Below are 14,172 nucleotides of genomic sequence, written 5' to 3'. Positions count from 1 at the left end.
ATACCCTTAGATGATCCAGAAATGCTTTCCATGCCCAGAACCATGCCTCGACTATAGCCCAGTAACTGTGCAGTCAAAAATCTAATTAATTTGAGAAATTTGAGGAATAGCTGTTATAAAATCCTCTACTTTTACACAAACATTTAGGGTTTGAGATAACTGAATGTTTGAGATAACTGAATAAACACACTTTCCCTAAGATATTCAGTATGATTTGGTTTACTTTTATTTCTTTGAAGGACATTTCCTGTGTGTTATATACTTTTATGCTGGTCCATTCATATTTTGGAAGATATATTTTTGAAAAAAATCTTTAAAACAAGGATATAAATGATAATTTAGTTTGATACCTAAAAATTTATGTATATACTTATAAAAGATTACATTTATCTGATGATATTCTAAAATTAAATACAAATTAGACTGCTATCTTAGACTGCCATTTCTCTTAACTCTACATGTGTGTCTTATTATTAAGATTCAAGATGAAGTTTCTTATTTATAAAAGGCTTACCTTAAATACCCATGCTAATATATTGTTTTCCAAATATTGATGCATTAATATGTCAAAGTCTTTCTTGTTCTGACCTAAAGACTTTATTTATATCCAATTACACTATAACTTCCAGTTCAAAGTATGTCCCCAAACAATCTACCTCCTTTAGCTCCACTGCTAGAGCCCTTGCCATCTGTCATCTGGGTCACCCCAGTGGTCTCCTGATACTTTGTTTCATGCTTTTTTACTCTTAGAATCCCTTCAAAATGACCTTTTAAAAATATGAAGTAGAGCATGTCACACACCTGCTTAAATCTGTGCACTGGCTTCCCATAGTTCTTAGGAGAAAGTCAACCCCCTTCTCATGTCCCTAAATAATCTGCCTAGCTATCCCAGTTTATCCCAAAACTTTCCCTCCTATCAGTTGGGCTTCACTCCTATTGCTCCTCCTCCAAGTTCATTTTTACCTTAAAGCCTTTGCATTTGCTATATCCTCTGCGTCTAATTCTCTACCACAGGACAGTCGTAGAACAGGTTACATCCTAAATGTTGCTTTCTCTGACTATTTAATTAAATTTTGAATCTCCTCCCATAAGTCATCCCTTCATATAACTGCATTTTATCTTTTATGGCATGTACCACTATCTAAAATGGCCAATTAATTTGTTTTCTCTTTTTCCTCACACTCACATAATTTCCATGAACATAAGGAACTGGTGTGTCTTCTTCACTGCAGTGTCCCTAATAAGAAGAAAAGAACTTGACATGTTCATACTAATCAGGCTTTCAGTAAGTAGTTGTCAAGGATATATGATTGTTTGAATGAATGAGAAAATGATTCCAAACACTGCATTCTTTGCAAGCTTGCTTAGATTTCACCTAGATTATTTGACTGCCTTATTGTGTTTTAAACTAATTCACTTTTCTAAGAAAAAGCGGAGTCTAATTCAATAACTATACCTATAAAGATTATAGGAATAAGACAATCTAATCAGTTTGTTTAGTATATTTATGCCTCCTACTAATCCACTAAAATAAACAGTTAAAATAATCCAGATAACATTTCTTTCACAATAATTATATCATTCACTTACTCATATGTAATAGAAACCTAGGATCCCAACTAAAAGACAGTTTAAAAAAATTCTCAAGTGAAATGAAAACTTGATTTCCTTTTTAGAATTTTATTCCACAAAGAGAGAGAACTAGTGCGTGACTCTCTGGGATCCTCAGCCTTGCATGCCAGAGGGCCGACATGACTGGGTGGAGTGACGGTCACTCTGCAATGAGTCTTGCCTGGAGACCTGTGCTCCCCAAACCTGACTGAGGAAAATACAGCAAGAAAAAGGCAGATTAAGAGAGCATCAGGGTGGCCAAACAGCTTGGTTTACTCTCCTGTCTCAGAAAGTTTCATTAAGATTTACATCATGATGCTGACCTAAGTGGCAAAGCAATTTTTTCAAAGCTGAACAAAAAAGCTAATACTCTCCAGTTGGGTCAGGTAACCTTTCTCTTGCTCACAGCAAGTAATAGAGTTTCCTCATGTGAATGAGACTGACCAATGGACATATATTGGTGCATTCCAGCAAAGCAGGTTCCCATGTGATAAATCTGCACTCCACCTATTAAGGTTTTCTAAAAGCCCTTTCTCATTTCATTCATTTTTCTTAGTGAGCCTAAGAAAGATGATTTGCAAACTATTTTTTTAAATGAGCAGGCTTACATTAAAATGCTTAGCATGATTTTCAAAAGCACCTGGAGAAAAAAAATGACTCAGTACCTCAGGAATCAAGTTCCTATAATAAAACTAAAAACAAAAACAAAGCAAGAAAGCAAGTGTCCCCCACACACCATATTAGAGATTTAAATAGTGGCTGAAATAAGTTAAAATAATGTCATATGTAATTGATTTTAAAAAAACTGATTTTTTAAAATGAGACTAATCATAGCAAGGAAAGACACCACAGAGAAACAAAGTACCTGTGTTAGAAACTGTTGCATTAACAGTTCCAAAGCACTAAAACGCAGTAATCATAATTTAAACTCATGAATTACATTGATTCTGTTGCATGGGGTAGGGACTACAACAGTCTTTGCCCAGGGACAGGTGGGAAGCTGAGGCCCTCTAGGTGGGCTATGGCCAAGTCAGGGGATTTTCTTTTCCTAACTATGTCCAAATTAGTTCTTAAGCCACTGATAACATTTCTCAGGTCTCCATGTGAATGTAAAAACAAAAGGGTTCCTTACTCAGTAAAGAAGTTTTGAGGAGTGTATTATTTATTTCACAATAATAACAACAAGCTCATTTCATATAAATTACACGAACCAAATAATTGAATTAATGGAAAAGAAAATTGGGAGTTAAGAGCCGAATCATTAGGACATAACAATGTGTTATGAAGTAATTTCTCTTCCTTTCATAAAACAATATTCTTTGTGGCAGTTTTGATGCTTGCTTGTTCCAGCATCCTCATTTTTATAGAAAAAGTGACTGTAAACAAAAACATTTTCCTTAGACATTAATTATTTTAAGTTTTTAATAATTTGTACTTTTTAGATGCAACATTCTACAATGAGAAATAATATTACAAAATTCAAATAGATACAAAGCTATAAGATATTTAGAAATTCATATTATAAATGATTAATGCAAATATATTTCAATATTTTAAAGTCAATCACATTTTAGAGAACAACTGTAGTTTTTTAAATTCCGTATATATAAATGTCCCAACAATATCATACTCCTTTACTATGTTCATTGTTAAGTGTCTACCGTAAAATTTAAATATACTTGTAGTATTTAATTTTTGTGTAATTTTTCAAATTGTATATGCTATCTAGAATAGTGCTTCTCAAACATTAATACACAGATAAATGACATGGGGTTTTGTTAAAATGTAATTTCTGTTTCAGAGCCTGAGATTCTGCATTTCTAACAACCTACCAAAATTCTAATCTTCTTGGTCTGTGGATCACACACACAGAAAGGCCACACTAGTCTTTCAATATTGTAAAGCATTCTTTAATAAAGATTGGTATTTATCTTAGGACTTATACTTCATAAGGTAAAATGTATATAATAAGCTGATAAATTTTAACAAAGTTAACTTTGATTTTAAATTTTCATACTAAAACTAAATAATTTCTATACTATAACTAGCTAAGCACACTTTTGCAATCCTTAATTTATATTGAGCTAATACTTATTTTGATTATTAATGGTAAATGTATATAGATTTTTTTCATATTGATTTATGTCATATGGAGGTACTTGTGAATTTCAAATGATAAATTAACAGTCAACAAATGGTAGAAAATATAAACTGAAAAACAAAATGTCTTATTAGCCAGTACACTCATACCAAAAGGGTTCATTAATTTATTATTTTTAGATAGCATTTAGAACATTAGTGGGAAAAGCAGCAGAAACTCCTTATTGAAATGTTGTTACATCAAAAAGGTCTTTCAATTACTGGGTATGTTCCTCTAGGAAAAAAAATCAATTCTGTTAGAACAAGATACTTCACTTTCATTTGTCAGAAAATTATTGTAATAGGCTGAATTTGTTAGAATAATATACTCTACTGCCATCTGCTGTAAGTTCGTCATAAGAAATATACAAATCATTTATATGTGAAGAAAACAAAGTTATAATAAAAGTACAAACATTTTCCCAACTAATAAGACATCTACCAGATGTCCAGTGTGCCTTAGGTGTGGCAACTCGTGTGGTGGCAACCTGAACAAACATTCATGGAGTCTGACTTCACTTCTCTGATCAGAAGGTAAAGGCTGGTCCCCACACATGGTCTCAGACCACTGAAGGAGGAATTGATGCTGTCCTCCTTCAACAGCATCAGCCAGGACAGTCACTAATACAGACTTTCAGGTGCCTGGAGCCTGAAGGGTTTTCAGGGTCTGACTTGGCCATCACGTGACTTACACTGGTTCGGGGTGGAGCTTGCTCAGACGAATGATGGTTTCTCACATCTGACTCAATAACCGCTCTCAGTAGCCATCACCTTTCAAAAAATCTATTCTGTCAGGAGGAGTGAGCAGATATCATATATAATTGCTTTTCTTTCTCCCTTAAATTTACACCACAAATTTTGAAACTTAAATATCAAGAATGCAATGTCTCTCTCAGCTTTCTCATTCCTTGTGCCCATAGGAACTCTGCCTGGGTAAGATCCTGCCTGGACATGGATGTGAAAACCCTCCATGTTATTTTAATATTTCACAATATAATTCCACACTGATATATAAACTGTAATGAAAGGTGTATCATTAAGATAGCAACCATGTTGTTCCATTTAAGAGATAATGCTTCAAGCTAAACTACTTTTAGGATAATGGCACTACTAAATATAGTTACCTGCTGTAAATATTTAAAAAAATTTTTTTTTATTAGTTTTACTAGGGTGACATCAAAAAATCAGGGTACATATGTTCAAAAAAAACATGTCCAGGTTATCTTGTCAATTAATTATGTTGCATAACCATCACCCAAAGTCAGATTGTCCTCCATCACCTTCTATCTAGTTTTCTTTGTTCCCCTTCCTCTCCCCCTTCCCCTCTCCCTCCCCCCCTAACCACCACACTCTTGTCAATATCTCTTAGTCTCGTTTTTATGTCCCACCTACGTATGGAATAATGCAGTTCTTGGTTTTTTCTGATTTACTTATTTCACTCTGTATAATGTTATCAAGATCCTACCATTTTGTTGTAAATGATCTGATGTCATCATTTCTTATGGCTGAGTAGTATTCCATAGTGTATATGTGCCACATCTTCTTTATCCAGTCTTCTGTTGAAGGGCTTTTTGGTTGTTGCCATGTCTTGGCCACTATGAACAATGCTGCAATGAACATGGGGCTGCATGTGTCTTTACATAGCAATGTTTCTGAGTTTTGGGGTATATACCCAGTAGGATTGCTGGGTCATAAGGTAGTTCTATTTTCAGCTTTTTGAGGAACCACCATACTTTCTTCCATAATGGTTGTACTACCTTACATTCCCACCAACAGTGAATGAGGGTTCCTTTTTCTCCACAGACTCACCAACATTTGCTATTACCTGTCTTGTTAATAATAGCTAATCTAACAGGTGTAAGGTGGTATCTCATTGCAGTTTTGATTTGCATTTCTCTAATAACTAATGAAGATGAGCATCTTTTCATATATCTGTTGGCCATTTGTATTTCTTTCTGGGAGAAGTCTCTGTTCATGTCCTGTTCCCATTTTCTTATTGGATTGTTTGTTGTTGAGTTTTATGAGTTCTTTGTATATTTTGGATATTAGGCCGTTATCGAAGCTGTTGATTGAAAATATCATTTCTCATTTAGTTGGCTATCTGTTTATTTTATTGTCAGTTTCTCTTGCTGAGCAAAAACTTTTTAGTCTGATGTAGTCCCATTCATTTATTTTTGCCTTCACTTCCCTTGCCTTTGGAGTCAAATTCATAAAATGCTCTTTGAAACCAAGGTCTATGAGTTTAGAACCTATGTCTTCTTCTATGTACTTTATTCTTTCAGGTCTTATATTTAGGTCTTTGATCCATTTTGAATTAATTTTAGAACAAGGGGACAAACTGTAGTCAAGTTTCATTCTTTTGCATGTAGCTTTCCAGTTTTTCCAGCACCATTTGTTGAAGAGGCTTTCTCTTCTCCATTGTGTGTTGTTGGCCCTTTTATCAAAAATTATTTGACCATATATATGTGGGTTTATTTCTGGATTTTCTATTCTGTTCCATTGGCCTAAATGTCTATTTTTCTGCCAACACCATGCTGTTTTGATTGTTGTGGCCCTATAATATAGTTTGAAGTCAGGTATTGTAATGCCCCCAGATTCATTCTTTTTTTTAGGATTTCTTTGGCTATTTGGGGTTTTTTATATTTCCATATAAATCTCATGATTTTTTGTTCCATTTCTTTAAAAAACGTCATTGGAATTTTGATGGGAATTGCATTAAATTTGTATATTGCTTTAGGTAATATGACCTTCTTGATTATATCTATTCTTCCTATCCAAGAGAAAGGAATATTCTTCCATCTCATTTTATCTTTTTCGATTTTCCTTAACAATGCTTTGTAGTTTTTATTATATAAGTCCTTCACATTCCTTGTAATGTTTATTCCTAGGTATTTTATTTTTTTTGTTGCAATCGTGAAGGAGATTATTTTTTTAAGTTCATTCTTAAGTGTTTCATTGTTGGCATATATAAAGGCTATGGACTTTTGTATGTTAATTTTGTATCCTGTGACCTTACTGTATTGGCTTATTGTTTCCTGGGAGTCTTTTTGTAGATTCTTTGGGGTTTTTGATGTATAGGATCATGTCATCTGCAAAAAGTGAAACCTTTACTTCTTCTTTTCCGATATGGATGCCTTTTATTTCTTTGTCTTGTCTGATTGCTCTGGCTAGAACCTCTAGCACCACATTAAATAAGAGTGGAGAGAGTGGACAACCCTATCTTGTTCCTGATTTAAGGGGGAAAGCGTTCAATTTTGTGCCATTTAATATGATGTTAGCTGATGGTTTATCATATATGGCCTTTATCATGTTGAGATATTTTCCTTCTATACCCATTTTGTTGAGAGTCTTAAACATAAAATTGTGTTATATTTTATCGAATGACTTTTCTGCATCTATTGATAAGATCATGTGGTTTTTGTTTTTTGTTTTGTTGATATGGTGTATTATGTTAACCGTTTTACATATGTTGAACCATCCTTGAGATTCTGAAATGAATCCCACTTGATCATGATGTATTATTTTTTTAATATGTTGTATTCGATTTGCTAGTATTTTAACATCTGTATTCATTAGAGATATTGGTCTGTAGTTTTCTTTTTTTGTGCTGTCTTTGCCCAGTTTCGGTATGAGGGTTATATTGGCCTCATAAAATGTTTTTGGAAGTATTGCTTCTTCTTCAATTTTTTGGAAGACTTTGAGAAGAATAGGAACCCAGTCTTCTTTGAATATTTGATAGAATTCGCTAGTATAACCGTCTGGGCCTGGACTTCTATTTTGGGGGAGGTTTTTAATACTTTTTTCTATTTCTTCCCTACTAATTGGTCCGTTTAGGCTTTCTGCTTCTTCTTGACTTAGTCTAGGAAGGTTGTATTGTTCTAGGAATTCATCCATTTCTTCTAGATTGTTGAATTTAGTGGCATAAAGTTTTTAATAATATTCTACAATAATTCTTTGTATATCTATGATGTCCGTGGTGATTTCTCCTCTTTCATTTTGGATTTTGTTTATATGAGTCCTTTCTCTTTTTTCCTTGGTAAGTCTTGCCAAGGGTTTGTCAATTTTGTTGGTCTTTTCAAAGAACCAGCTCCTTGTTCTATTAATTTTTTCTATAGTTTTTCTGTTCTCTATTTCATTTATTTCTGCTCTGATTTTTATTATCTCCTTTCTTTGGCTGGTTTTGGGTTGTCTTCGTTCTTTTTTTTTCCAGTTCCTTAAGGTGTGAAGTTAAATGGTTCACTTGAGGTGTCTCTTGTTTGTTCATATAGGCCTGAAGTGATATGAACTTCCCTCTTATCACTGCTTTTGCTTCATCCCATAGATTCTGATATGTTGTATTGTCATTTTCATTTGTCTGTATATATCTATTGATTTCTGTGCTTATTTCTTCTTTGACCCATTCATTTTTTAAAAGTATGTTGTTTATTTCCACATTTTTGTGGGGGTTTTTTGCTCTTTTTTGCAGTTGAATTCTAGTGTCAAGGCTTTATGATCAGAAAATGTGCTTGGTACAACTTCAATTTTTCTGAATTTGCTGATGTTATTTTTGTGGCCCAACATATGGTTAATTCTTGAGAATGATCAATGTACATTGGAGAAAAATGTATACTCAGTCACTTTGGGATGAAATGTCCTGTAGATAGATTTTTATCATATCCAGGTGCTCTAGTGTTTTGTTTAAGGCCAATATATCTTTATTGATTCTCTGTTTGGATGACCGATCTAGAGCCGTCAGCGGTGTATTGAGGTCTCCAAGTATGATTGTATTTTTCTCAGTTTTTGTTTTAAGGTCAATAAGTAGCTGTCTTATATATTTTGGTGCTCCTTGGATTGGTGCATATATATTAAGAATTGTTATGTCTTCTTCATTTAGCATCTCCTTAATCATTATGAAATGACCATTTTTGTCTCTGAGTAGTTTTGCTGTCTTGTAGTCAGCATTATTAGATATGAGTATTTCTATGCCTGCTTTTTTTGGATGTTATTTGCTTGGAGTATTGTTTTCCAGCCTTTCACTTTGAATTTGTTTTTATCCTTGTTGCTTAGATGAGTTTTTTGTAGACAGCATACAGTTGGATTTTCTTTTTTAATTCATTCTGCTACTCTGTGCCTTTTTATTGGTGAGTTTAATCCATTTACATTTAGTGTAATTATTGATACTTGTGGTTTCCCTATTGCCATTTTATACATTGCTTTCTGTCAGTTTTGTGTCTTGTTTGATTCTTCTCTTTTGTTTTTCTTTCCTTTGTTTTTGTTTGGTTGTATTCCATACTTATTTCCTCTGTTGCTATCTTTTTTAAATCATGTGCTCCTGTGGTGCTTTTTTCAAGCGTGGTTACCATTAAGTAATGAAAAGGGTTCTTACGCTGTTCGTTGTAATGCACTATCTTGTGAGTACTTCTGTACTCCATCGTCCTTTGCTAATGTTAATTTCCATCCTCTCCCCCTTTTTTTGTTTGTTTTTGTTGTCACAGTTTAAATTTGGTTTTATTGTATTCTTGGTTGGAGCTTTTACTTCTGGTTTTTGTTTTTGTTTTTTGTTGTTGTTGTTCTTTGTATCTGGTTGGAAAACCCTTTTTAGTAATTCCTGGAGTGGGGGTTTTCTGATGATAAATTCCCTCACCTTTTCTGTATCTGTGAATGTTTTTATTTCTCCTTCATATTTGAAGGATAGCTTTGATGGGTATAGTATTCTTGGCTGAAAGTTCCTCTCTTTCAGGACTTTAAATATTGGGGTCCACTCTCTTCTAGCTTGTAGAGTTTCTGTTGAGAAATCTGATGATAATCTAATGGGCCTTCTTTTATATGTTGTATTCTTCTTTTCCCTGGCTGCCTTGAGAATTTTTTCTTTGTTGTTGGTTTGTGCCAATTTTATTATGATGTGCCTTGGAGTAGGTTTTTGGGGGTTAAGAAATCTCGAAGTTCTGTTTGCTTCTTGAATTTGAGGCTTCAGTTCTTTCCACAGACTTGGGAAGTTCTCATCTATTATTTATTTGAATATGTTCTCCATTCCATTTTCTCTCTCTTCTCCCTCTGATATATCTATTATTCTTATGTTATTCTTTTTGATGGAGTCAGACAGTTCCTGTAGGGATTTCTCATTTTTTTTAATTTTTGAGTCTCTTTGTTCTCTCTGTTGTGCCTCAAGTTGCTTGTGTTCTATTTCACTAATCTTACTTTCTATCTGGCCTGTTCTATTAGCTAAGCTTGTTACCTTGTATTTCAGCTCATGAATTGAGTTTTTCATCTCTGTTTGATTTGTTTTTATAGTTTCAGTTTCCTTGGTAATATATTCTTTGTGTTCATTGAATTGTTTTCTGAGCTCCCTAAATTGCCTTTTTGTGTTTTTTTGTATATCTCTGAGTATTTTTAGGATTTCTATTTTAAATTCTTTGTCATTTAGCTCCAAATTTCTAATATATTAAATTTTTTCTCCATCGATTTTTCCTCATCTATCTGTGCTACATCTTTGTCTTTTGTATCCATGACATTCAATTTACTTTTCCTTAATGGCATCTGAGGGTGGTTTTGTTGATAGTACTAATGAGAATTTATAAAGAATAAAAAGGTAAAAAATAAAAAATAATTATTTCCTCCCCTTTTTTTCACTCTTCTCCTCTCCTCTCCTTCTTGAGGAAATTTTGTGGTGAACTGTGAATTATATTGTGCTAAATAAAACAAAAACTACCTATAAGGGAGGGCCTGTGTTGGGGAAAAGTGATAAAGGGGCAGAAAAAGGGTGTATGGACCCACAAAATGCAAAAAAGGAAAAAATTTGGGTCAAGAATAAAATGATCTGCTTTTAGGTGATGATTAACAAAGAGATATAATGAGAGGAATAAGAAGGAAACAGGAAAAAGGGGGAAAAGATTAAAAAATTACTATTGTATTTAGTGGAGCAAAAACTAGATAAAATGAAGAGCCAGGGTTTGGAGCAGTGCTATTGAGTTAAAAAAGCAAAGTAAAAAACCCCCAAAGCACCACAAAGAAAAATTTGAGTCCCAGATAAAATAATTTGTTCATGATTGAGGATTGAAAGAGAGGAAAAGTAAAGGAGAAAAAAAGAAACTAATATAGAAGGAGAAAAAAAGAAAGAGGAAAACACAAAAAGAAGAAAAAGGAAAAAACAAAAAGAGAGAGAGAGTTAAGGGTTTTGGATTGCAACCCTCATAGAGAGAAAGGAAGAGTAATAGAAAGATAATGAGAGATGTAACACTTATGGATAGTGTAGTTCAAGGAAAGGTGAGAGTAAGACCGGCAGAGAATTAAATGACCAAATTGGAAGAGGTAGAAAATAATCAAGACAAGAAGATAAGAGAAACAAACAAACAAATATAATAAAATGGGATAGGTTATAAAGTCTGTGGATTATTCTTGATTTTGAGAGGTTATCTTCTTGCTCTTTCTTTTCTCTCCCTCTTCCTGGTCAGTGACTCTGTACCCTTAGTTCTGCCCCTTTGGCACGTTTAGGTAGAGGTTTGCAGTTGATAAGTCTCTATGGCTATGTCATATATTGGGCTTCAGTTTCATTGGCAGTTGAGGCTCATTAGCATTTGCAGGCTCCGACAATGAGAGAGTTCATTTTCCCGGAGCCTCTCACCTAGTCTTTCCTTCCTGAATTAGCAGCCTGATGATCCAGATATGGGATTGCTGCTGCCTCTGCCTGGAGAGTAAGAGGCTCAAAGAGCTGGCAAATCCCCACTCTATTCCCACTCAGCGCAGGGCTCTGGGTTAGGCTCAATCAGTCAGAGCCGGTAGCATAATCAGGCAGGGCTGGGAGCCAATTGTTTTCAAGGTGCCTTTCTATGTGCCTCTAGGCATGTCCCGAATGTCTCAGCACTCTATGGGACCCTTTTCCCCAGGTTATTGGCACTTTGTAACCTGTTTTGGCTGGGTAGAAGATGCCCTAGTCACTGATTGCAAAGCAGGAGGACTTACAAGCTGCCAAATCCCTCTTTTTAACATATAGCCCTGAGTATGCAAGCTCTGCCAATCAGAGGTTGCCCCTACCCCTAGGTGCATAACAAGAGTTACTAAAAAATATCTCCCCTCTTGTCTTAGATAGCTGACCTGAGAGAGATCTTGTCAGTTAGGGTCGCATAGGTCAGTTGGGAGGCGAGCTTGTATGGCTGGGTGAGGCGCCCCACTTGCCTGGAGAAGTAAGTGTAGGGAATCTCGCTTTTGTGTGCCGCTCTTCAGGGCACAGGGGTGACACTGAGACTCTGGTCTCAGCCCATGCAAAGGCCTCTGACTCTGTTCCTCTGTCGGGGAACACAGGTGCCCACTCCCAGGGGAATCTCTCGCCCACTATCTGTGCTCGCCGACCAGGATATCAGGCTGGCTGCCTCTCGCCCTGGGTGATGAGCCTTGCCCACCAGGAGAAGTTCCAGCGTAGGGAATTTCACTCCTGCTCACTCCCCGCACGCCACTTTTTCAGGGTGCAGGGACGACCCCGAGACTCCGGATTCGGCCCACACAAAGGCCTCTGACCCTGCCGCTCCGGTAACACGGGCGCCCACTCCCGGGGCTCTAGGAGGAATCTTTCGCACACTATCTGCGTATGCCAACCAGGAGATCAGGGCAGATGGCTGCCCCACTTGTTTTTCTTTGTCTGGATTTGGCGCGAGTGTTAGCCTGTGTTGACTGGGTTGCCACAAGCACAGTTTTTCCTCAGCTTGGATGTCCATGCCACAGCCTGGTACTATTCATACCCTATGCCCGCCTCAGTTTCTATACTCTCAGTTCCCAGTGAAAGCAGTCCTTATTAAGGTTAGTGAGGAAGATGGAGTGTTTCTTCCTCCGTCTTATTTCCTTCGAGTTTGATTATATATTTAGTCAATTTTTTGCTCGATCATACCTTTTTGGGTTTTTTTGTTGTTGTTTTGTTTTGTTTTGTTTTGTTTTTTTTTACCAGAGTAACAGGCTTTATTGAAAGGAAGAAAGGAACCCTGCCGGGCACTTCTCCCGGGGGAGAAGAGCACCAGTTACAGACTAGGGGTGAGTTATATAGTGTTTGGGAGAGCCTGAGGGGATACTGAGGCAAAAGCCCTGGTATGTCTGGAATGCTCCTCCTTGGGGGCTTGGAGCATGTGGGTGTTGAATCAAAAGTCCTGGTATGTCCGGAGCCCCTCCTTGGGGTGGCTTCTCAGCTTTTTGGGATTCCTTTGCCTGAGGGGCGATAGTCCAGTAAGGGTGAGGTCTGACAGATAACCGGAACATCAAGAGGGCAGTTTGGAATTTACAAATCTATCATTTCTCAACTCTGTGGTTACATATAAAAGAAAGGCAGTTATTAATTTTATAATATATGGTGAGGGGTGATGAGGAGAAAGAGGAGAGAAATTGGGAAATTTTTTCTTCTTCTGGAGAGAATTCGAGAAGGGAACCTTGCCAAGCCAAGTCCCTCATCTAGTTAAGGAGGTCGTCAATTTCCATGCTGTGAGGTCCAAACCAGGCAATGTCTCCGAAAACCTGAGTGAGGAAGTAAAAAAATTTTGCGAGGTAATAATTGTTAGTTGCTTGCTGTTAGTGCCAAGTGTACAGAGTGACATGGTGATACATGGTCTCCTGGATGAGTCTCATGAGAAGTGCTGGTCTGGTTCCTCTCGAATGGGAGGACGTGGAAATTTTAAAATACAGGAAACCTTGCACCCGGCGGGCAGGTAAAACACACACTGGGCTCTAAAACCCACTCACATTCAGTGCTCACAAAGCTACTGACTTATCTGAGTTTCCTAGAATCAAAGATTTCTAGCTCACTAGCCTTATTCACCTTTGTTCCCCATCTCCTTCCTTCTCCCTGCACAAACTCTGCACAAACTGGCTTCTAACTCAACACTCTGCCATCTTTGCTGCCATCATCTCCTGGCCTTCTCCACATGGCCTCTCTCTGCTCTCCTCTCTGCTCTCTCCTTTAATGTTAATATCAGGAACCAAAAAAATCTCATACCTTTTTGTTTAGTGTGGCACTGCTGGAGGCTCCAAGGATAGATTTTTCTGTCTCTGGTTGAAGATCTTGTTGAATTTTTGGGGAGATTTATCAGTATTGCTCCTTACGGCACCATTTCTCTGACATCACTCATCTGTAAACATTTTTCATAAATTATAAATAGAAACATTGTCATCCTCTATTTCTATCCTTTGATGAATATCATTTAGAAAGTGATCACATAAATCTGACAGAAAAATGTTTAAAAATTGTATCAAAAGAAGTCTGGCAATGTGGTAGGCCAAGCTGATATAAATAAATATTTTTCTCATTACAAATCATAGATAGGCTCGATACATTATAACCAAAATTGTAAAGGCAGAATCAAGTTCAAAATGAAAACAAGGGTAATTTCCAGGTATCAGAAAGAAGAGAGAAACAAAACTAGAGCTGAAACTTTTCAGGTTCATGAAATTTCTACCAGTTATAGAACC

General features: G+C 36.2%; 1 pseudogene; it reads right to left on the bottom strand.

The window, feature by feature from the left end:
- LOC136404253 (uncharacterized) overlaps nt 1–12,437 on the bottom strand; it is a 28,809-nt pseudogene extending 16,372 nt beyond the window's left edge.
- Nucleotides 12,438–14,172: the final 1,735 nt, after the last annotated feature.

Source organism: Saccopteryx leptura, chromosome 4 (genome assembly GCF_036850995.1).
Source record: "Saccopteryx leptura isolate mSacLep1 chromosome 4, mSacLep1_pri_phased_curated, whole genome shotgun sequence".
NCBI classification, from domain to species: domain Eukaryota; kingdom Metazoa; phylum Chordata; class Mammalia; order Chiroptera; family Emballonuridae; genus Saccopteryx; species Saccopteryx leptura.
Note: the sequence above shows the minus strand (reverse complement) of the source record. Positions and strands in the feature narration are given on the sequence as shown.